The following is a 23,694-nucleotide window of genomic DNA, read 5'->3' on the forward strand; positions in this document are numbered from 1 at the left end:
GCAAATACATAGATTTCTCTGAAAGTTACCAGCAACTGTGCGGGTACGCATCAGCTGTCATCATTTTTACTGACAGTGGTACTACATACAAGCGTGTTTCAAACACTTTGAAAGCAAATCATATTGACACTTGAAAGCAAGAAAGAGAAAAAAGGAAATTTCCAAACATTTTACTTGTCTTCCATCCTAGAGAAAATCTTAAAATTATATTCAGTCAGAACCTCAACATACGTGAGAATTCCAAAGAGTGAGAAGAACAGGTTAAAAAAGCCCCCCCTTCCCCCCATCCCCACCCCAGGCTTTTTAAAAGATATAACCACGTAGTTGGTCAAAAGCAAAAAAAGATGACATTTCGTTGAGAAATAAAAGGTGACTAGAGGTGAGGGAAAGCAGGTCTTCCTGCATCTGTGAATGATCTTGTAGCTAATAATACAGAATGAATCAGTCTTTTTTTTTTTTTTTTTCCCCTACTACCCTCAGTGTGATACTGACTTTTAGTGAATTAGTAAACCTGAGAAGTCCTTCCTTGCTCCCTAGAGATAACTTTTCTCTGTAAGTGTGGCTCAGGTGATTAGGCTCAGTTGGATGCTGAACTGAGTGCTTAAGATGGGACCTGCTTCAGTTATCTGAAAGAAAGTTTGAAGGTGTATACACCCCTATGCAAAATGGTTTCTTATTCTCTAAGTATTGGATGTGTATTTTATGTGTACATAAAATGACCAGCTTTTTAGTATTTTTTCTTTAGTTTCTCTGAGGTATTAGATCTTGTCTGTGCGAAAAGAGATTAGAGATACATTTTTAATACTTTGAGAAATACAAAAAAGCCTATTTTTGATGAAATAAGATCATATTTGCTAGGTTTTCTTTCTCTTTGACTCGGAATTGTTCTGAAAAACATTTGAATAGATTTTTTTTAAAAGAAATTTGATCTTGCTAACACTTGAGGTACAGAGAGAAAGTAAACCTCTACAGCTGTACTTCAATGAAAATATTTTAACTCCAGTTATTTAAAACATAACAAAACTTAGATACTATTTAGAGCCATCAAAAAAACAGATGGAAGAGGAAGCTGATTGTTTCTATGCAAAACAGAAAGTACAAATTCTTAAGAAAGCCACGAGGATAGTTTTAACAGAATCTCAACAAAGTTTTATTCTATAGAGCCTGAACCATACTTGAAAAGGTCTGCTCCTCAGTATCTTAAAGAACTTATATTTTGTTATGCATTTGTAATAACTAATTAGTACTAAATGGTTTTTAAGTTTGCGGTACATGGAAACTGTCCTGTATTGGAAAGCTGTCTATTCAGGTACAAGCTACAGAGCATGTTTTCACTATTTGATCTCCATTCCATTAAGTGTTACTTTCCAAAGTGCAGCAATCTTTCCTACTTTGTCCTGAGATGGAACAAGGAGAATGAACAATCTAGCGTGTTCTGTTGTGACAAGTCATGCAAGAGTCTGTTCTGAGATGAACATGGGGAAGAGCACAAGCTTTCCTTTTACTAGGGGAAACTAAGTGTAATTGGAGCACCACCACCCCCACCCCCCTTCTGGAACACAGGAATAAATTACACTATTGATTATTACTTTTTTAAAAATCTTGTGTCTAGACGCAAAGCTGTACCCATATTTTTTTGTCTTTTTGGCCTTACAATGTCTAAAATTAGAATAAAGCAAACTTGAAATCTTGAAAATATCTTAACCTGTCTGTGACCAGCTCATAAAATTAAAAATCTACCTAGATACAATGAGAAGGATCTAGCAGTTATCACTAGCTGGATCCACTAACAGAAGAGGGTTTAAGGCTAACTGGAACACAGCAGCTACGGTTAGGCCCAGTTCTCCTTGAAAGACCAGCCGGTCTCTAGCAAATTGTTCTTCCTTCTCGATTTCCCCCTGTCAAATCAGTTCTTATGTTTGCCATTCATTTTAAAAAAAGCCTGCGGTTGCAGACATGGCTCTGGTAGTTCCATGTTTGTTTATTCATTCAGAATCTTAAATATAAAATGAAGGAAAGCATTGCGTGTAAGGATTTACTTCTAAATACTTCTAAAGGTTACCTAAAATTGTTGTTGATTCAAAGAAATTTTTCGAAACTAATCATTCTGTAAGAAAAGAAATAGATGGATTGGTTTCATTATAGCATTGGTCAATGTGTACTGGGAAACTGTCTTCGCTGGCTCCTGTGGTGACTTATTTTGTAGACATAAGTTGTTAAAACATAGTCAAGCCTTTTGAACACTGCTGTTACAGGAAATGAAATAAATCCATTGCAGGATTCTCAGAGTACCATTTTTAACTGACACACTGTGCTGGATTGACTGAAGAGAGTACGTGGTCTTTTTACTGCAGAAATGAATGCTTTGATTTTTATGCCTTCCTCCATGAAGGAACAGTTAAAATCGGGGAAATGTAACAGATGTTCATACACATTTCCCATCTGAAAATGCCTTCCACTGGCCAAGACGATTGTTAGGCACAATTAAGCCCACTATATACATCCTGTACTGTAAGCCAAGTCTGCTGAATATGTTCCCAACAGGGAAGCACAGATTTGGAAGGAAGGCAGTTTATATGAACTTTCATCTGCAGTAGATTTTTGAGACTCACTGTGTGAAAAACATAAGGAGACCTGGCTGACAGCTCTGAGTCTGTGCCCCAGTGCACTGCACTGTAAACTATATCTTTAAGAGAAACTTTCAATCCATGAGAAAATTTCATACACATTTCAGGGATGCTAACACTTGAAATCTGGTTTCTGAGTGGCATTTGGTATTATGTTGCCAACTGACTTAAAAAGCTTGTGATGTTATGCCTTGTAAGGTTCCACATTCAGTCTAATTGTCACTGTAATCAGCTTTATGATGGCACCTCTTCGTGATGACTACAGGGATGTATTTTCCTCTTTTTTTGCATATTATGTCTGAAAAGTGAGGTTTTGATTTCAGAGGCATACTGGTAGTGAAGGGAGGAAGGCACTGTAGACTTGCAGACTTTTAAAATCATGTCTGACGTGTTTATGCAGAGAGTGGGATTTGTCATTTCCAATGATATGATAGCATCTACTGTTGAAAAAGATGCCGAGAACCAAATACTCTTATATTTTGTGATATGTATTGTAACTGAACACATTATAGTTGGCTGTTCTGGAAAAGCATGCCTTCCTGGTATCTCAAAAATTGCAGTGACTGACTATTTTTGTTGTATCAGAATATCATACAGACACTATGAAAGTGTGTTGACCTAAAAATGTCAGTGGGTATTTCATACCAGTCTTCTTTTGTACTTTTCTTTTTTTTTTTTTTTTTTTTTTTTTTTTTTTCTTTTTTGGGGGGGGAGGGGAGCAGTGGGAAGGAGGTGGGGAGATGGGAGGAGACAAAAATGCAAGACATACATTGCTTTTCTGTTTTGTAATGCCTGTCTCTTAATAATGTAAAAAGCTCTGTGCCGGGTTTGCGAAAAGAATCTGTAAGTTGCTGGGCAGTCGTTAAGTCTTTTCACTGAAATATGCAAGAGAACTCTAAAACCTGTCTGCTATTCTAGTCGTCTTATTCTGTAATAAGACACAAATCTGCAAATACTGATTCCCTGTTGTTCTCTGGCCTTAGTTCTCCATACGATGTCTTTGTTAAATTCCTCTTCGTGTGGATATAAGTAGGGTTTACTATCTCATGTTATCTTTACTCATGGCAGAAATAGGGAGAAAGCTGGCCTGTGGTCTCATGTGCAGATGGTGATACACAGTTACCTGTATTTCATAAAGGCAAGAAAGTGAACTCTTCCAGTTTTCTGAAAAATATGCTTTGTTCCTATGAGAGAATGTCTTAAGTATCTCTTTGTTAGTCCTCTGGAACTGGTGGACTTCTAAGGAGTACCTAGAACACTGCTGGGCAGCGTATGGACTTCATATGTGCCTAAAAATGATTCTGTGTATGTTAACTCATGTGGTGGCGATGTATTTATTTCTGGTACTTGTCCACAAGAAACATTGTCTTGCTTAAGTGTCTGTGAAATGTACTTTTTATACGCTGTTCTGTGGTCATCCTGGGGTCACTATATTCCTGGTGGAAGGTTTCTGACTGCAAATTTATCTTTTGCATTGTTATTGGTTGATTCTTACAGAACTGCACAAAATTTTTTAATAAAAGCCTTCCTCTAGCAGAATAATAGCAAAATGCTGAGAGAGGTATTTTTTATTCTCTTGGTTTCAATAAGAAATGGGAGATCAAGAAGGAAAGAGGTAGTCCAGTGATTCTTTGGTGAATTTATTTATCATGGGAGAGATTATTTCAGAATATTAATAAATGTGTAGTACTGTGCTTCTGGATAGATGGGATAGCATCTTCTGTTTTACATTTTCAGTTTATGCTAGTTGAATTCATTGTAGAGCTTTTCCTTTCCTGAGTTCCAGAAGTTAAGACCAAGTACCTGAAATACTTAAAAGTAGTTCTGGGTCAGAGCCAGACCACATAATTATTTAAGCCCCTATTTCATAGTTTTTTGTTTGTTTGTTTCTGAGCACGTCTTCTTTTCTGACACAGCAAATAATCTGCCCAGTGCTTCGTTTTCTTGATACCATTCTATAAGATTGTTGTAATATTACAGTTTTTACCCCATGTTTCTCACTTTCCATGTTCTGTATGCCTGTTATTTCTCTCACCTTGTTGCTTTTGTAATATTTTCATTTTCATGTAACTTGGAACACTTCTCTGTTACTAGGATGGCATAACTTTTTTTTTGGCATTTTATTAATTAAAATTATCTTCTGAGCACCAGTCTTCAGTTCCATTGAAAAAAAAAAAAAAAAAAAATACAGCACCCACAACATAAAAATAGATTGTGAGTTGGGAATCGGACACCTTCACAAACAGATCCAAGACATATTTTTAGGGAACACTGTATACTGGCAAGCATTTAAAGTATTTGTGAAGTATTTCTTGAGAATGATGCCTGTTAGCTCATGAGGTGATTCTCATATATACCGTCTAAAATGCCATCCGTTATACTACTAGCTCCCTAACCTAATGACTAAAACTAAGGAATTAATTTGTCTGTGGATATACTGTGTATTGATACTATTTCCTTGTTAATATTTGTTACATTTACCACTTTGTTCTTGTGTATGCATACATAATTCTGCTTAAGCAGTATGTTTCCTTGGAGGGGAGGATAAAAGTTATAAATTTAAGTAAAACTGATTTATTGTTTTTTTGGGGGGTTGGTTGGTTTGTTGAATAGCAGTTGTGATTCAAGAATAAGATCAAGTAGCTATCCATCCCTCCATGCCTTTTTGGAAAAGAACAATGTACATATTTTGTGATTTTGTTTAATAGTTAGCTTTTGTTCTCTAACAGAAGACTTTGAATATGTATTACCTACTGCAGAAATAGAAAAATCAAATTGAACACGTAATGGTTCTTTCTCTCTCAGGACAGAACATTTTTGTTAAAAATTGACGAAAACTTTCTCTAATGTAAAAAAGCCCTTTTTTTTTTGTCTATTATTTTGTGTTCAGAATTAGAAAATGCATGTATACATTTATGTAAGAAAGGTTTCTTGCCCTGAAGAAGGATTTCTGATTCACAGATTTAAAGGTGTTTGAGCCAGGAAGGATCATTATGATAATTTAGCTTGTCCTCTTGAATATACATGCTACAGAATTTCTCTGAGACTGGCTTAAAGCAGACCTGTTGGAAGATATTTCTTCTTGTTTTAAACATCCAAGTACTTTTGATTCCATCAGTTTCACCGATACCCTACTGAACTGTTTGAATGTTTAAATACCCTTGCAGTTAAGACATTGCGAGGCTCTATTTCTCTTTATTTCCGCTTCTAGCCACTGGTTCCTGCTGGGTTTTTTTGTCTGCAAGATTGAAAATGCAAAATAACCACAAACAAATGGGGAAGCTCTTGAAGCATACCACCTCCTAGAAGAGATGTATATCACAGACATGGAGAAAAATAGGGAAGGAAGGCACCTTGTGGGATCATGTAATCTACTTCTCTGCCTGAAGGCAAGATCAACTTTGCCTGTGTCATTCCTGACAGATGTTTGTCGAGCCTGCTCTTAAGATCTTGAATGACAGGGACTCTCTAACCTCTCCAGGCATTTTACACTTGCACTAGAGGTGGTTTTTTTTTTTCCCCAATGCCCGAGTTAAAATTTTACATTTTGTAATTTAACCTCCCACTTTTGTTTTAGGTAGAGTGGGCATAGAAAATGCATTATTTCTGTCCTTTTTGTAGTGGGCCATTATCTGCTTAAAGACAGGGATGTCAAACTCAGCCTTCTCTTCTTGTGGTAGTGCAATCCTCATTCCTTCAGTCTTTCCTTCTAGAGTTTTCCTTAGCCTCCTTCAGTTGTGAGACATTATGGATAAGATTTTCAGATCCACAGAATTATTTAGGTATCTAATTTTTCTTTTTGAGAAGAACACAATATAATGTATGAAGCATAACTTTCCTTCAGATACTTGAAATCAGAGTGGGACATAATAAAATTTTGCTAGTTAGATACAGATATACAGTGGGTAGGAGAGGTGAGAGTTAACACTAAGTTATGAGACAGAGCACTGTGAAGGATGAGTTTATTTTGCTGTTATTAAAAATTTCATTTCAAGATAATCCCTCTGAGACTTAACACGTTATTTTAAGAAAAGCTTCCTAGAACAGCAGTAAACAAGACACAGTACAGTAGGTTCAAACGATACATAAATGTTTGGATTTTTTAAGTACACCATTTATTGAGTCTATTTCTGATACAGTGCTGAAAGAAACAGCAATCATGTTGCCTATGTGTTTGTAAAGAGTGACATTTGTAAAGTAAACTATTTAAATAATCAGCACTCTTGCAGTTTTTGGCTGTCAAATTTTGTGAAATAGGGGGAAAAACGTTTAAAGCACAGGCTAGTTCTTTACTGATTTTTTGCGTATCCCTTCTTCTTAAGCAACTCAACCGAGGCTTATTTTTGAGGTGCTGCTGTATGTGTGGCAGTATCAGTTTCTGTGCATGGCTTTGTCAAAGCATGTAGTCTGTGCTTCTGAATGTCCAAAGAACAAGAGGACCACATCCTTCCATCTGGATATATTTATTTACATTGGTGTCACAATGCCCCAGTCACCATTACTACAGAAATGTGTGAAGAAACCTCACTTTACTGTATGGCATTTACATTAACATAGGACACATTTAACTACTGCACTGCACAGGGTTGGCTTTTTGTACTAGTACGACGTGAGATCACTTTGTATTACACCCACTGTTGGAGTGGACAGCGTTATGGGAATCACAGCAGAAAAGCCACAGGCTATTTACATACAAGAAAAGCATAGTCTTCTCTTAAGAAAGACTGAAACCTCAACACAGCAGGTAATGGTAATGATATGTGTTATTGGTAGGCATAACTGATTACATTAATGGCAAAACAGTAAACAAAATGCACATATGCTGCTGTTGTGTTACCTGCACTTAATTTTCCCTTGATCATCATCACTGTATTTGGGAGAATTATTATTTTAAGTGTATAATTTCTCCTTTTTTTAAAAGTTTGTAAAGATAGGTGACAAAATATAATGTATGAATACATATACTCTTCAGGTCTTTTAAAGGCACAGTGCTGTAAAGTCATATGTCACAAATTGTAATCAATCCATATTTCATTTGACAGCCTCCAGTAAAAGAAGGCTTTTTGGCACACGTTTAGGAATATTCCTGTTCAAGAAGGCACTGAAATTACAATAAAGCACATGCTGAAGTGCTTTCCTGAATTAGGATCCTAGTACTCAGTAAATATAATCACATTTTCTCAAGTTTTCCCTTAGTGTTAGTATCAATGATGGGATCTGAAACTGAGGCACGGATCAAGAATAATCTGTGATCAGGAAAAGGCAGATAAATAGTCATGGAAAAGCAGAGAGATTAAGAAACACAGAGAAGTAAAGTGAAATAAATGAGCCTTTGCAAAGTGGGATTTATTATACAGTGATACAAATAAAAACTGGCAAAAGTGACTCAAAAAAACCCCCCATATGTACCACATTTCTGCTTTAAGGAATCTTCTTGCCCTGACTTGCTTTTTTACCTTACTGATTCACGAGAGCGTTAATGTGTTGAGGTGTACACAGCAGAAATAAATCTAGTTAGAAAATCAGGGCCTAGTGAGTAAGGGAAGTGTGGTGGAACCTCACAGCCCTTGAGGGCCTCCAGATGACCATTGCCAAGTCTTGTTCTTGTAGAATTTACTATGTAGTCTTAGAGAAGGAGGAGAGCTTTCTCCCCTCTTACTGGCAAGCACTGGGGAGAGCTTGTAAAGGGTCAAAATGTGATAAGAAATGTATAAAGATGCAAGAGTGCCTTTATGGCTCACTCCCAGACACAAAATACAGATAATAGAGCATCTTTAAAAGAAATATTTATAGACTTTATATATAATCTTCTATTTACATCATGGAAGAACAGAGAGGAATATAGTAATAATGTTATGATTTCTTTTGCTTAAGCTTCATAATGATAATCAGGATCTTAGTACATTAAAGTTATCATATTATAATTTTTCTTCAGTTTCTTTTCTTCACTGTGGTAACCATTCTCCCCTCTCCTCTGGTTTATGCATTGATGCTTGCATAAATAGGAAGTGATCCTTATAATGTGGACAAAATCATGAGTGTAATTCTGGAAACTCCTTTCAGTTTGCTTAATAATATGTTTTATGTTTTGTCTCATGTATATATCTAAGGATGTACGCCTGTTTAATTATATGAGAGATTTCTGTCTGGAGCATGTGAGGAGAGAGCTGTTTCTCCTGTAGCCTAACATAGATCATGTATTTTCATTTCATGAAACTTGTCACAGCTGATGTTATCCTTTCAGGGACAGATTTTTAGGTAGTTGCATACATTATAAAACTAAAATACCTCAACAGCAGTGTTCTTTGGGGGACTTGTGCAAAGGGCTTGTGTATAGTTTTAAATTCTGTGGACTTGTTGGAATGCAGCACTGTTGCTCTAGATTATGAGTTATTTTGTATGAACATTTCTGTGAAACGTAAATATCACCAGGAACCAGAAAAACAGGTGAAATGCTTGTAAAGGTAATAAACACTTGATACTTGAAGATTGTACTGAAACATCTCAATAAGGTAGAGTTTACAATGTTTTTAAAATTAGCAAAGATTTGCTACATGCTTAAAAATTACTATTTCTCTTTATTTCAGTTGGTGTAGGCATACTCTATTTTTTTCACATGCTGTGTTTCTTATCGCCGGGATGTGCTTAAATCATGTTCTGTACTCAGTGAAGCTTTGCTGAAGAATGTCAGTCAATAGTTGCAAAGCTGTCAAGCACTTTCCCTAAGTTGAATTTACACAGGCACCTCAAGAAGAAATTAATGAAGTCTTGTTTCACTGCACATGTGTAGCCATTTTTAATAAACTTTGTGATCTAAAGTACTTTCTGTGCAATTGCATTTTTTTCTGGATTACAAAATGGATAAAGCTTCACCAACCTTTGCAGAATGAGGAGAATTGCAATTTACAATTTTTTGTGGAAAACATTCACTTTAGATTGGTGATATGTGAATTTACTCGCTTATTTATTATACCAGTGATAGATTATTCTCACTTCTACTTAAATTTGACAAGCTGCGCAGTGCTAAACCCTGCTAAACTGGTGCAAAGACCCAATTACAGAAACTACAAAGGCATGCAAGAGTAAGCAAAGAAAAAACATTTAAAAGGATTAAAGATCAAAAATAGAATAATTCCAGTGAAACTGCATTAGAAAATGTCAGGCAGGAAAACATGAAAGAATTAGAGTATGAAGAACAAAGCTTTTGAAAACTGAGAAACATATTTTAAAAATTATTTCTGTTAACTCTCTTTATTAGAATGAAAAAAATTTATTGGAAAAGTACGTATTTTTCAATGTTGTAATAAGCTAAACACTTGTATTCTTTGTACATTTTGTTTATGGAGTTTGAGTTGCTTCTGTAGAGTAGCGGTAGCTGGCTTTAAACAAGGATTTAAAAAGTAAATTGTATCTTTAATTTTAAATAAAATGCTATCTAAGATTTATGAAGAATTGCAGGGTGGATTTACTCTAATGCATGCTTACCCGTGTTAAACATGTCACACCTTTTATTTCTTCTGTGGCTTTAAACGCTACCTTTCCAGCTAATCCTTATTTCCTTATTCAGTAGACATGGTGGCGTGCCGTATCTAGAGTGCTGATGAAATTGTGGTGCAATCAGGAATGAAAATGGCGTTTGACCCTTACTTTTCTTCATACAAATGATTATTGTGTAGAATTCATTTTCTTTGCACAGGGAGCTGGGAGAATGGGATAAATGAAAAATAACCATTCCAGGAATAAGACATACTTAATTGTGATTCCCCCATGTTCCTTGGAGGAATTGAATCTAATTGACAATTGTAAGAGGGCTTTCATTAGATAAAAGTCTTGAAAATACTCCAGAAGCTTTGTATAAATTATTACTTGCTGTGTATTTTTGGTCAGCACGGAACCATATTCCTGTAGCAGTTCATCTGAACTTATTATTCAGGTTTCCCTTTCCATCTCCTGGACCTACCTGTGAGGGTATCAGTTTGGGAATGGATGAGAAGTGTTGTGATGTTTTGAAATATTTTTGTAGAGGCATTGACTACTGGTTGAGGTGCTGTGTAGACAGTCACTGTCTCTTCTCTGGGGTTGTTCTTCATGTAGCTATTGCAGTATGGTTGAAGCCTGGGAGGGATACAAAGCAAGACAGATGGTTTCCCACAGACTTCCCCTCTAGCTCTTTCATCTTTCATCTAACTATTAATTCATCTGTTTGGATGGATACATTCACGCATGGAACCAAGATGAATAATAATGAGATTTTTAATAACTCCCTACATTTGCATTCCTTGTAACTCTTTACATGGTTCTAGCTGATTAAAATGAATCATTTACATAATTAACATATGGTTATAGTGTTGGCTTTAATATGCTGATTATCTCAGTACTTTTGTCTAGAGTCAATTGGATTCAAACTGTAACAATTGTTTGAAGTGAGAATAGTTTATTCCTGTGAGGGCTGGTGAATATTTGCCATGGGGCCTGATTAGAAATAGCACAACTGTCCAAGAAATTCTTTAATGTAAAGCATGTATTAAAAAAAACCAAAACAAACCAAAAATTTTTAAAAATGTCTATTACATCTGCTGTGTTTAGGTCAGGCTTTACAAAGAGCTTTCTATGGTTAGGGAGACTTCTGCCATTAGTTCCTTAGTGAGATACAAATAAAGTACCAGGCATAGTATTAAGAATTAATCAAGACAACCAATACAAGTCTAATTGTTTCTTAATTTGTAAAGACTTTTTTGTTTCTTTTCTTTAAATCAGGTTTAGAAACTATACTAATAATTTTTTTAAAAAAATTATGTTAAGGTAGAATTATGAAAATATATGGTTTTTTATTACACAAAATGTCGTTCAGTGTTTTTATATTCACTGGATTACCCTACTCTTAAGATTAAAAAAGGAATAGTTTTCATATTTGTTATTTTGCTTGTTTCCTCCTAGCATGCATGTGTAGCAAGTAACAGTGAAGCAATCATATTTTAAGAATTGGTAGAATATTTTTCCAGTCTTGTTATCGCCCTTGATGGTGTGCTTAGCTTCCTAATGCAGAAGCTGCTTGAAAACAGAAGAGAAAAGGATTGTCAGTTTTTGTGGTTAGGTAACTAACACTTGTGTCAATAAATGCTTTTTGAATGTTCATGAATATTTGAAGCAAATTTGTGTTAATTGCACTACTGTTGTCCACAATTAGTCTGTGGTAGACATGATTAATTGTAAAGAGCCTTGACATTTATGCATAAAAGGCTTGAGGTCAAACAGAAATGGAGAAAAATGGTTGCTGCAGCATTGGCAGATGGAATGCTAATGCATTTTGACTTGTACTGAGAATAATGATATTTCTACATCAATAGCAAATAATTGTTTTAGAACTGTGGAATATTCATCTCCTCTCCTTTGCTTTTCTTTCTCTGTTTAACTTTCTTCCCTCCCACCCTGGGATGCCACAGTCACTAGTTATTTTTACAATGTAGTCTTTAATTGGCTTGAATACTTCTTTGTCAAATGCCTTACTGGAAACCTACACCAAATTGCTAGCTGGGAAAGGCCTATATTGATTTGCTTCTCTGAGGAAAAGTGTAATGGAAAAATATTCTGATGATAATTATGCGTGCATTTTGAAGGAAGTCTCTTGAATTTGTGTTGGTATATATCCTATCAATAAATGAACTTCCCATGTTCCTAGGACACAGGCTTTAATGACATTTTAGCACGCTTATCACGTTGAGTAGCAAATAATTCAGCATATAGAGTCTCAGTGTTTTAATTTCTATCTTAATAATGAACAGACCATGTTCATAGTGTCATTACTAGCTTATGAGTGTGATCCATAGCTATTTGGGTCCCTTGCCACCATAACAAACACCACGTGACCAGTACACTGCAGTTTTCCTAATGGGTGGAACTGTAGGGCTACAGCATTCTTCATGGGTTGCTAGTCCTAAGCCCTAGAACTTTTTAAAAATCAAGAAACCCTGATGGATCTTCCTTTTTAGAAGCTAGCAGTATGGTTGATTCAGTGAATGTAGCATCACAGAAACTTAAGGCTGGCTGTATACACATGGTGTACAACAGTCAAAGTAAATGTATGTGTGCCTGGAGCAGAGGGAGTCTTCTTCCAACTCTTCAGTGTTTGGGAGTTGACTGATAAGTTTTCTTTGTTAAAATTGACATTAATCTATCTAATTCTTTATAAGCTATTGATGGACTCATTAGTCCAGTGAAGTTCTGCTGGTTTAGATCCTTAGTATAAAGGCTGAACAGATAAGACTTTCCCATAAATTATCAATATTTAAAGAAAAAAAAAAAGACTCTCATAAGCAAGCAGGATTCACTGCCTTCATTTCATGCATTTTAATAAGTTTCAGGTTGTCATGCTTTTATTGATGTAGCATCCATGAAAGATAGGCTAAACCTTTCCAATACCCTTTGTAAGTTTTTATTTGCTTATGTACAAGTTTGCTGCAAGATATAGAATTTTATACTCTCATTTGAAGTGCAAGGAAATTACATTTTTTTATCTGTTCTCGAACAAAACGTTTTTCAAGTGAAACCACCATAAAACATTTAAAAAGTTTCTTTTTCTATCTTTTAGCTCTCTGCAACAGAACAAGTTTTTATTTATTTATAGTTTTTGCCACTTGGCCATTTGCAATTGCTTTTCAGCATGTCTTCAAAAGTTAGAGGAAGTAGAATGGTAGCCTGGAAATGTATGATGATATTCAATGAATATTTTTAGGATGCCACTTTAGAATTAACTAGCAGTGCTCCTAAAAATGCTAATATTACAAAACAGTTTTTTTAGACTGGAGTCCAGATGACAGTGTTGAGTTTCATGGAATCGTGTAGACTTTCTAATGCTTTTGGTTAAAAATTGGGTGATGATTGTTCATGGTGGCCTGTAAGAAATGTTGAGAGTTGATAATGGTCTTTGCTGAATAGTCCGGGACACGGTGTTCTGTGGAAATCCCACAACAATTACAACAGGTAATATTTCTTATGTAGTAGCTCAGCTTGCTGAATTTTTGCTATAACATACTTGCATCAGACCAAAACTGAGTAGCAAATGTTAACACACAATAGGGCCTTATGTAATTATTGCATAATTGTGTTCGTATGTTTTTCACAAACTAAAAATCTATTTTTCATCATAAAAAAAGGCAACCTGTTACCAGTTTTACTCTATGTTTCAAAATCTACAAAAAATAACTTAAATGAGAGAAATCAGTTATATATGTAACCCAAAGGATATGGTTATCTGGAAAGATTAAATTAAGTGAAATCCTGTGTTCTTTCATTGAGTACTTTCTGACTTGCTCAGTACATTTGGTTACGTGGTCTCATTTTCAGGTATGGCATTCTTTCAAAGCAGGATATATGGTACTAATCTCCAGCTCTCTTGTAATAAATGCTGGACTGTGGACAGGAGATGGCCAAAAGAGAGTGCCTGGGCAAACCTTAATCTTTAATAAGGTGCAGAACTAGTCTATAACTGTCAAGGAATGACAGAAGAGCAGTGCTTTCAGCTTGCCTGCTCAGAATAGAAAATGGGGTCCTCTGACAGGCAAGAAAGGCTACTTTATTCTTTATTGGGTTTGGGGCTATTATTGTGCCTGTGTTATTTAGTTATTTGACATTTGTGAGTTGTTGGGGCAAAAGGAAGTCCAGTTATTAATGTGAAAACAAAATTTAAAATGGATTTTTATGCTGAACTTGCATTGAAACCTCTTACTCTTACACTTGGAAACAAAGCCATACCTGATGCTAAATGGTTGGTATTTGTAATTGAGAAATATAAGGCATTTTTGTATTAAACCAAAAAGCTATTGGAGATAAAAACAAGCAGACATTCAATATTTTCCAGCTTCAACTGGATGAAAAAATAATGGAAAAGTTGGGTGTGTTAATTCTTTGAACTACTACTTGCCTTCTAGAATTCTTGATAATCACTTTTTCTGTGCAGTCTGAAGTGTTTTCCCAAGTTTCAGCTAGAAATGTGACACTTTTCTGTAACTGCATTGCCAGCTGTGGTTGTGTGCCACCAGTCATTGGTCTAGGAGTATGCAAAGGGCTCATGAGTAATGCTTTTATCAGACTTGTGACAGATTCCGCTTCTGCTGCTTAAGTGATTTGGATGCCTTCTGTAGTTCAAAGCTTTTTCGTCCATGAAGGAGTGTGTGCTGCCGTCTTTTTGAAACAGTTTTTTAACAAACTAGATGTTTTCAAAACTCAGTCTTGGGAAAATATTTTTCTCCACTGTCTTACAATGCAATCATCAAGGTGCTTATATTCAAATACGTGACGTTTAATTTGCAGGAATATCAGAGACTTCATAAGATGGTTATTTTTTGAAAAATTTAGGTTTGCTTTTAGATAGAGTAGTGAAATTAGGATTATTTAGAATTTTTTTGTCTAAAGGTTCAGAAATTTGAATATACAAAGATCAATATGGACTTGCATATTAGTAAGTTTAGACAAAATATTTGTCTAGAGACATGAGAATATACATTCTTCAAATATATAGCAAATGTGGGACAGGTATGCTAGCAGATAATACACTGCCAAATTACAATTTTACACTTTTCCAAAATCTTACAAAACAAAAATATTTCCTTATTAGTTCATTTGTTTTAAGTTCTTAGGTATGTATGCAAAATAATTGCATAGGAGTTAAAAGTTCTTTAACCTTAAAATAGTGTTGCTTTAAATGTTGTCAGTTTGTCTTCCTGAAGATATAATTTAGATAAAATCAGAACTGCCAGTGGTGGTGATTTGTGGTGTTCAGGTGGTGTGACCTTTCATTCCAGGTTTTAACAGCACTTTTAAACCTCTAAAAAGACCTGCTAAAATGTGAGATTTACCCATGGTAAGGGCGAACCAATGAAAAATCACTGATTTCCTCTAGACTGATTATTTGTATGTTGATTGTTTTTCGGTCAAATATAAATTTTGTCTGATTTTTCTTAAATTCTCTATATAGTCTCAGATATGCATAGTCATAAGCATGCTGAGCAAAATACTGACTAAAATAAAGCTTGCCCAAAACTGCAAACAGTTTTACTTCTACAAAACACCCTATTCCTTTATAATATCTATTTTAAAGTAGTCACACTCAGAATGTGTAGCTATCTGGGATTTTTTTTAAAGCAGATTCTAGTAGGAAACTAGTTGCTAGTTTCTACTCTTTGCGTTCATACTCAGATTTGCAGATTGTTAGCCTAAATAACTTTCCAGGAAAATCCATACAAAAAGGGACAGCATCTCACAAGTGACAGATATCCAGAACATGTATGTCTGTGGTTTGGCACTGGTATTGCAAAATGATACAAATGTAGGACACATTTTTTTAGTGCTTTTAAATTCACAATCATTCTTGTTCTGCAGGAATGACAGGCAAGACTATATAAAATGAAAGCAATTTGCAATAATTCTACTAAAAAGTGAGTAATAGGTACTGTTAAGAGGAGATGTTTCTGTATCCTAGGCAAAAATTCACCAGTACCATTGGCTTAAAAGTAACATTGATGCTCAGTTGTGCTTTACTGGGAAGTACTGCGCTGCATGAAAAGGGAGGAACATACAACTTCACTTCTGAATCATCTTAAGCCTCAGCTTTTCTTCTTTTGTAGTCTTAAATCACAAATGATAGTTTCAAGTTTTGAAAGAAAAGGCAGATACTGCACAAGTCTTTCCAAGAGAAGTTTTTTAGGAAACTTCCAGATGACTTTGCAAACTTGTTTTTAGATATTTGCTACATCTGCATTGCTGGTTTTTGTGTTGAAACTTGAAACATTTGTTTTCTGTGAGACAAGTAACCTGCAAACGTGGTAAGTTTATTCTCTAAAGAGTGATTTTGGACATGTTGTTGCATATGTAGTTGTCAGTGGACTTTTTGTCTAATCTCATCATCATATTATTCAATTAGGGTTATAGCAATTTAAGTGTGGCACTGTGCCATTCCAGACAGATGGGCATGGGCAGACAGCCAAGAATAGATGTTAAGGGCAGAAGACTTTTCAGCAGTCTTGTTTGAAAGTGTGAGTATCTCGGCCCACGTGTAGCATGACTGTACATACCTGATCCATTTTTTTTCCTGGCTTGTGCAGCACTATAAAGGCAGTGTTTTGTCTTAGAAGAGTCTAGGATGGCCCTCAGATAAAACTCTGCAAAGATCCCTTAGCTTTTTTCATAAGACACTGGTAATCCCAAAGAAGTCTCCATAGCTCAGCAAAATAGTGGGCCAGTTGTCTTTTTTTTTTCTCAGCTGGGATTAGTCTATTTAAAAAAGAAGGTTATTTAAATAGGAATAAATAAAATTAATTTAAAAAAATAAGTTTTCATCAAGTTTGTTAAAAACTAAATATAGCACATTCAATTTTTTTTTTATTTGGTTGGTTGTTTAACATGGAAATTATAATAATGTTATTTCTTATCATTTCATAGAGGACAGAAATTCTTTATATTGGTGACTGATTTCTTGTCCTGAATGGGCATTAACATTTCTTAACCCAGCCTCAGTTAATTTTCCGTACTTTTGTTTAATGATTACAGCAAGTTGCTTTAAGAAAACATTTTAATACTGTGTAACATGGCATAATTTAATAATGTACAAGGGATGTGTGTTTGTGGTCTGAACAAATTACTAGTCAGCTAAGTTTAGTTGAGCAGCCAGGCATAGTCTGCATTTTAAATATGTCACTATTAGTCACAGATACTAAAGGTTTGGTGACAACTACTTTAATCATTTAGTCGTTCTGAGGATTATTGCTTTATTTGGAAATCAGTCATTTGAGTCATGTTGCATTTGTAAGTAAAAGTAGTTTAAAGTAATATCTGAAGGTTGGACTACATTGTGAGATTTGCCTGCGGCTAAAACTGTGCAAGACCCTTTTAGAGGTCTATATACTGACTATAAAGTCTTAGCAAAAAAAACCCAAAAAACACCAATCCCAAATAACAAAAATTTGTTTAAAATCTTGCTGTATTAGCTGTGAGTTTTCTTTTTGTAGAGACACATACGTAACAGTGCAGTTGCTTTTTTCCCTTGGTCTCATGCTCATGTATGGGAGTCTGATTCATCCTCAGTCATATTGACTTGAAAACTGTGGGTAAACAAGAGAGTAGAGTCATGCGATTGATGACTGTACAGTGGAAAGCATGAACTGTTCCTGAACAAAAGCTTTTAAAGTAATTGTATTACTTTTACGTACACAAGTTGCATATTACCCAGCAAACTGCATGTTTTCTTGAGTCTATTTCTCTATCACTCAATACCTCTTCTTGGGTTTTGTATCTTTTAATATAGTAAAAATTAAGAGGAGAAAAGCAATTCATATTTAAGTTTTCTGGTTATTTATTTAAGAGCTTTGGTGATACTATGGCATATCTTACATTACACTGAATTTCATCGTACAATTTAGTTCACAGAAAATTGGATTCTTTGAGCAATTCTGTTTTAACAGTTATTAAAAGAGCTGAATCAGTTCCTTTCATAATCTTAAAAGAAAGGGTATGAATGTGGAATAAATTCCAGATAAGAGATGTAATTTAAGTGTAGCTCAACTTTGTTCCATAAAATACATAGGCCAGAAGTCCAGAAGGGGCTACTGTAATCATCAAGTTTGACCTTCAACCTGTAATACTGTTATAGACTCCATCTGTTTTGTTCCAGCAGCCACACTGTATTATATGTTAACTGTTTCTATCAGTTAAGTGCTGGAAATCAGGTAATGAACAAATGCTTAATACATGTTTCTTGGTGTCTGCATTGTGCGCAGATTTATGGACAAAGAATGCACACTTCATTGAAGTTTGGTGTGATTGTATTATATTTGTTACAACAAAATATAAATAAATGTGTTTAACTGCAAAAAATACAAGAATGTATTTTCATTATATGTCATTGTTGTTACAGCTAGACTAAATTGAAGAAATTAATGTTTTGTTAGTGTTGTATCAGCATCCACTTTCACATGTGTTCATATAATAAGACATCTTGAGATGTAGTATGTACCAATTTGGGTTCTTCAAGCCAGAAAGTACATTATGGTCTCTAATGAAGGTGTCGTAACAGAGTGTAAGACTGAAACTACTGTTACACTGTATTGAATAGAGTCCATGCAGGAATATCATACAGTTATATCAGCTTAGGTAATATTTTGGCTGTGATTTACTGCCAGGATTTGTGGTTGGAAATGCACCCTTCCTTCCTCCACCAAACTAAAGAACAAAAGCAAAGCTGAGACAAATTGTAGTTTACTTGGGTGCAGTTAAGAAGTGGTCTTTGTTTGCATAAGCAGGTTTCCCCTAGTTGAGTTTTGCCATCATTATGTCATCTTCTGGTTACAGGATTATATTACATGGGATAATACTGGATTTGTTATGAAGTCAAAAGGCTATTCGTAGTGCAGAAACTTGTCAGGTTTCCATAATTCACTGATATGCTCAACTAATTCCCTCAAGATAGGATCATCTTCTTTGTGCCTCTGAGTCCTAAATTTTTGGTTTGATTTCTTAGGGGTTAAAAGTTGTTCTTCCCACACAGACAAAATGTTTGTGGTGACAAGCTACCCAAGATAGATTATGTAGGTGATCTGTTTTGAGAAGCAGAATGTATTATTCCTGGGAGAGAGAAACATACTTGTTCTCCAACAGGTGGGTGCAAGTGCTGGGAGTGCAAGCAGAGATTGCCAAGCTTGTAAAATCCCCCCCCCCCGTTTTTTTTTTCTTTACATTAAAAAAAAAGTTGAAAGGGATTTTGTAACTGTCAGATGAATATTTTACACAGTTGAGCCTCTGGATTTTTTGCAAAGATTCATTGTATTCTGTCATAACTATCTTTTTCTGTTCTCCTCTTAACTCTTGCTATGGGAGGAATTTTAGCCTTACCTTTCTTTCTGGCACAAGACATAAGTTCAGCTGGTTCTGGCATCGTAAAATACACAAACCCAGTGGGGTCTTGGGGACAGAGATGTGAGAATCTCATTTGACTATTGGAGCCTTAAATGAATGGTGAAATTTTGCCCCTTAGGTGGTGGTCAGTACTCGGAAAGGGGAATGAAGCAGTATTAGTAACTGTAGTGCTATATTTGCTTTATAATGACTCCTAGCCAGGCTTATTTTTCACGCTTTTAGTAGAAAGTGAGCCTTTCCACAGGTCACTTTTTCTGGCCACCTCTGTGTCATTACCTTCTGAGGGTTGGATACTCTTACACTACATCCTTATCCCTGTGCAGCTTCATGAGGAAAAGGAGGCCTTTCCTTTTTCTCCCCCGTCCCTCCGATAACGAGTAAAGCTTTGCTCAGTTAGTGCTCCTAGCAGCACCTGGGGATTAGTCTTATCTCTAGAATTGTAATGTATGGGCCAATATTGTATAACATCCTCTCTAATGGGTAACTGTAAAGGGAATTCCATCATCCTGTGTACTTTCGAGTGATTTCAGCATTTTTACTATGAATATCCAAAGCCCACTGTATTTTCCTTGGAGGAAGGAGGAATGACTGCCTATAAGAAAATATGTATACAAACCCATAAACATCAGTTTAGTCTTCAGTTTCATGCAAACCATACAGTAAACAGTCAATTACAACACTTAGAAACGAGGCAAAAAGCTTTTTCTGTGCTCACTGCTCATGTTTAAGAATCTTTTAGTTTCGTAGCCAGTTCTCAGAATAACTTACTACTTAGTTAATATATGTGACCTAGTGACTGAATGTGGCAACTTTATGAATTATGTATCGGTTTCTTGAGTACCAAACTGTGTGCTTTGGTTTTATTAAATAATCTCTGATTTGATTATCTTCATTATATCATGCAGCAAGTTCATTTCTTTTGAATTTATTGTTCGGACTTTACAATTAAAAGATGCAAATTAAATTGTGTAGTTCCCTTCCTGTCTTCATTGTGATATCAATGAGTAATGTACTGATTTCTAGAATTCCAAATACTATTATAACGTAGCTTCCTCATAATCTAACAGTAGAAGATCAGTGTAATACTTCACATTATCAGTTTCAGGACCGTGTATTATCTGTTCAGAAAAAGCATATTTCTAAGCTCAATAACATCATCAGCAGTAGTGCATGAGGTGTTTTTTATATATTTCAACTTGCCAATTAGTAATACAGTGATGGTTTTCTGAGATGCATAAATCACAACACTCCCCACTTTCCTAATAGGAGTATGACAACTCACTTAATGTAATAACATCATGATATTTTTAAAAAGCTAGTTTGGCAATTCTGCTGTTCTGAAGTATGGGGTTTAGTTTTCAAAATTATCTGGGAGGAGAATGTCTGAGATTAGTGAGATACGAGTAGGAAACATTGACAAATACATGGAGAGTGAAGACTTTGTATGACTTCTATGTTTCTTGTGCCCCTCAGAGCTCGGTTGTCTATGTTGTTGTTCAGTCTAAACCAGCAACGTAAATACTCCAATGGAAGCTGAGTACAAGCTGCATTTCTTATATTCTCATAATTATTATGAATTTCTGACTAAAGTGCTATGTCTAAGTCTGTATGGCTGGAAGGTATAAAAAGTGGGAGAGCTCATCTTTTTTGTGATTGACTTGCTGTATTTCAATTTAGGAACTCTTTTAAGCTTGCTTATGGAATCATCCAAACTCTACAGTCCAGAATGCTAAATAGCTCCCACATATGCAATAATACTGTTCCAAAAAAAGCAAAATTAAATGATAGATAGTATGTGTTATTATACTAATGCCTGAGGCTTTTCAGTATGCTACAGCAGAGGGTTTCCCCTTTCTGAGTGTTTATTTAAAGTAAAATTAAATTTGGGCCATTCATAACTTTTGTTATATTAGCTGAAAAACATATCTAATTGCTTTGGAAGACTTTCACTTCTCTGTATTCCTCCTGCTCCCATCTTTGTGTTACCACAATTTCTCTCTCTCTCTCTCTTTTTTTTTTTTTTTTTTTTGTTTTGGTTTTGTGTGTGTGTTCTGTTGTTACAGAGGGTTAATTCATTGGGCCTTTAGATTCTAGTTTAAATACATTCATATTGCTTGATTGGAATAATATCCCCATTCTTAACAGAGAAAATTCAAATTTACCATGTTCTTCAAAAAGATGGATAAACCATTTTCTTTCTGTTCCTTGCTGAATATGTTCCATACAGCTGTCTTCAGAAATGTACAATTACCATTAAGTAGTTTTCTGGCTCTGAAATGATACTTACTCTATAAAAGGATACTTAAGTGTTACTTTTCTTGTTTTTATGGGAATAAAATTAGATTGTGACCTTTCAATGGATATGTTTATGTTTCGACAGTAAATATTGAGGAAGGCATTCCTCTTCTTGATTTTGAGTCAGTCTGGTGAAAGTCTTGATTTAGGACAACAGAACAGGATTTTCTGAGTAACGAAGTACTTGTTGAATAGAGAGACAAAATTTGTTACAAACTCTTAAGTTAGGCAGGGATAAATGATGAATGGACTTCAGCAATTTGAGTAGTTGTAATTTCATCTGAATCCATGGAGTTGCACCACTGTAAATTAAATCTATGTATTCAAGATTACATTCCTGAATACTTAAGCTTTTCCGATTTTCTTCTTATTTATCATAGATGTACTCTTGGATGAAGGAGATAAGTTTTATGCTCCATGTATTGTCTTTTATTATGCAGGCTAAAATATTACAATTCCTTCTTCAAAGAAAACAATATATTTGAATGAGAACTAATTACCTCTTTTTTTATTCCAAGTGACAAAAGCTAATATATCACACTTAGCCACTATAAGAACTCCATTTCAGTAAACTAATTAAACTAATCCTATCTCTACTCATTATTCTCAGTTCTGCTAAATATTTTAACAGCATAGATTTATTTCATTACATAAATTATATCATACTTAAAGAAAACAGTTTGCATAATGGCGCATTTGCATTCCCAAGAGTTTATTTTGGGTTTTTGAATTCAGGCTTCAAGTTTCAGTTGAAATAATACTATTTGCTTTATTTAGGGTGGTAATTCTTCTTAATTATTACTAATTATCCAGAATGATGTATAGCTTTAATTAAATGTAAGTGCTTGGCATTCTTGTTAACATATATTAAACAGTGACAGTCCTCCTGAATATAGATAATATAACATTAGAAAGTTGAGATATTTCCTAAAGTTTACAACCTGTAATTTCATAACACAAGGGCTGATTAATTTACCAGTCATGGGGAAAAAAGTTGCTTTTTGATTGTTAGTGATTGTAAAATTAAAAGATCATGTGCTTACTGGACATTTCTTAACCTACGTAATTAAAATTAAAATGTGTGCAACACTTTTTCTACTTAAATTATTAAACCAGAATATGTTGAATGCTAAGAACTTAACAGCAGTGTCGTTGAGAAGCTGTAAAGAAATAATGCATAAGTACCACTTCAAACTAAATTGCTCTCTACTTATAGACATGTAATGCAATTAAATCAAGAAGCTGTAAGCCTCCTGAATCTCCTAAGTTTAGTTTAGGTATTTGTACTTAAGATATCTGCTGCAGAGCTTTCCAAAATGATAGAACAGAGACAATACAGAAAATAAATAATCAATCAGAATGAATTTACAGTATGTGATTCATATGAGCTGTACAGAGGATTCCTATTTTTACTGATTTTGATAAACCACTTATATTGCAGAAGTAATGGTGTTCTAATTTTAATGCCGGTTTTCATACTGTTATCTGGACTTTAATTTCTGTCATTGTTACTAGCTTATCATAGTGATGACACTAGGCGAATCATGAGGTTTTTAGGAATTTCACAAAGAAAAGGAATTAATTGTGGTTGGTTCTAGTTGAGGATCCTGCATGATTTCTTAAAGTATGAAAGACAGACTGACAACTGACAGACAATTTGTAAATTGTTTTATCCTAAGTGCTGTGGGTTATGGTCCCTCAGCTCAATGCATGTCATGAAAGCTATCTCGCTATTATGCTTGCCAAGTCCAATCTGCCAACTTGAATTAATGGAACTGTAATTCATCTTCCAGGTATCAAGCAAGCATCAATACACACTTTTCAATGACACTTTACCCTACTTTGCACCTTAGTTGTTTCTTGAATG

General features: G+C 34.9%; 1 protein-coding gene across 2 annotated transcripts in view; it reads left to right on the forward strand.

Moving 5' to 3' along the window:
- Window positions 1–23,694, forward strand: part of RBFOX1 (RNA binding protein, fox-1 homolog (C. elegans) 1) — a 293,981-nt gene that overhangs the window by 31,073 nt on the left and 239,214 nt on the right. The window lies entirely within an intron of this gene.

The sequence above is a fragment of the Haliaeetus leucocephalus genome, unplaced genomic scaffold, assembly GCF_000737465.1.
Source record: "Haliaeetus leucocephalus isolate CR32 unplaced genomic scaffold, Haliaeetus_leucocephalus-4.0 Scaffold636, whole genome shotgun sequence".
NCBI lineage: Eukaryota > Metazoa > Chordata > Aves > Accipitriformes > Accipitridae > Haliaeetus > Haliaeetus leucocephalus.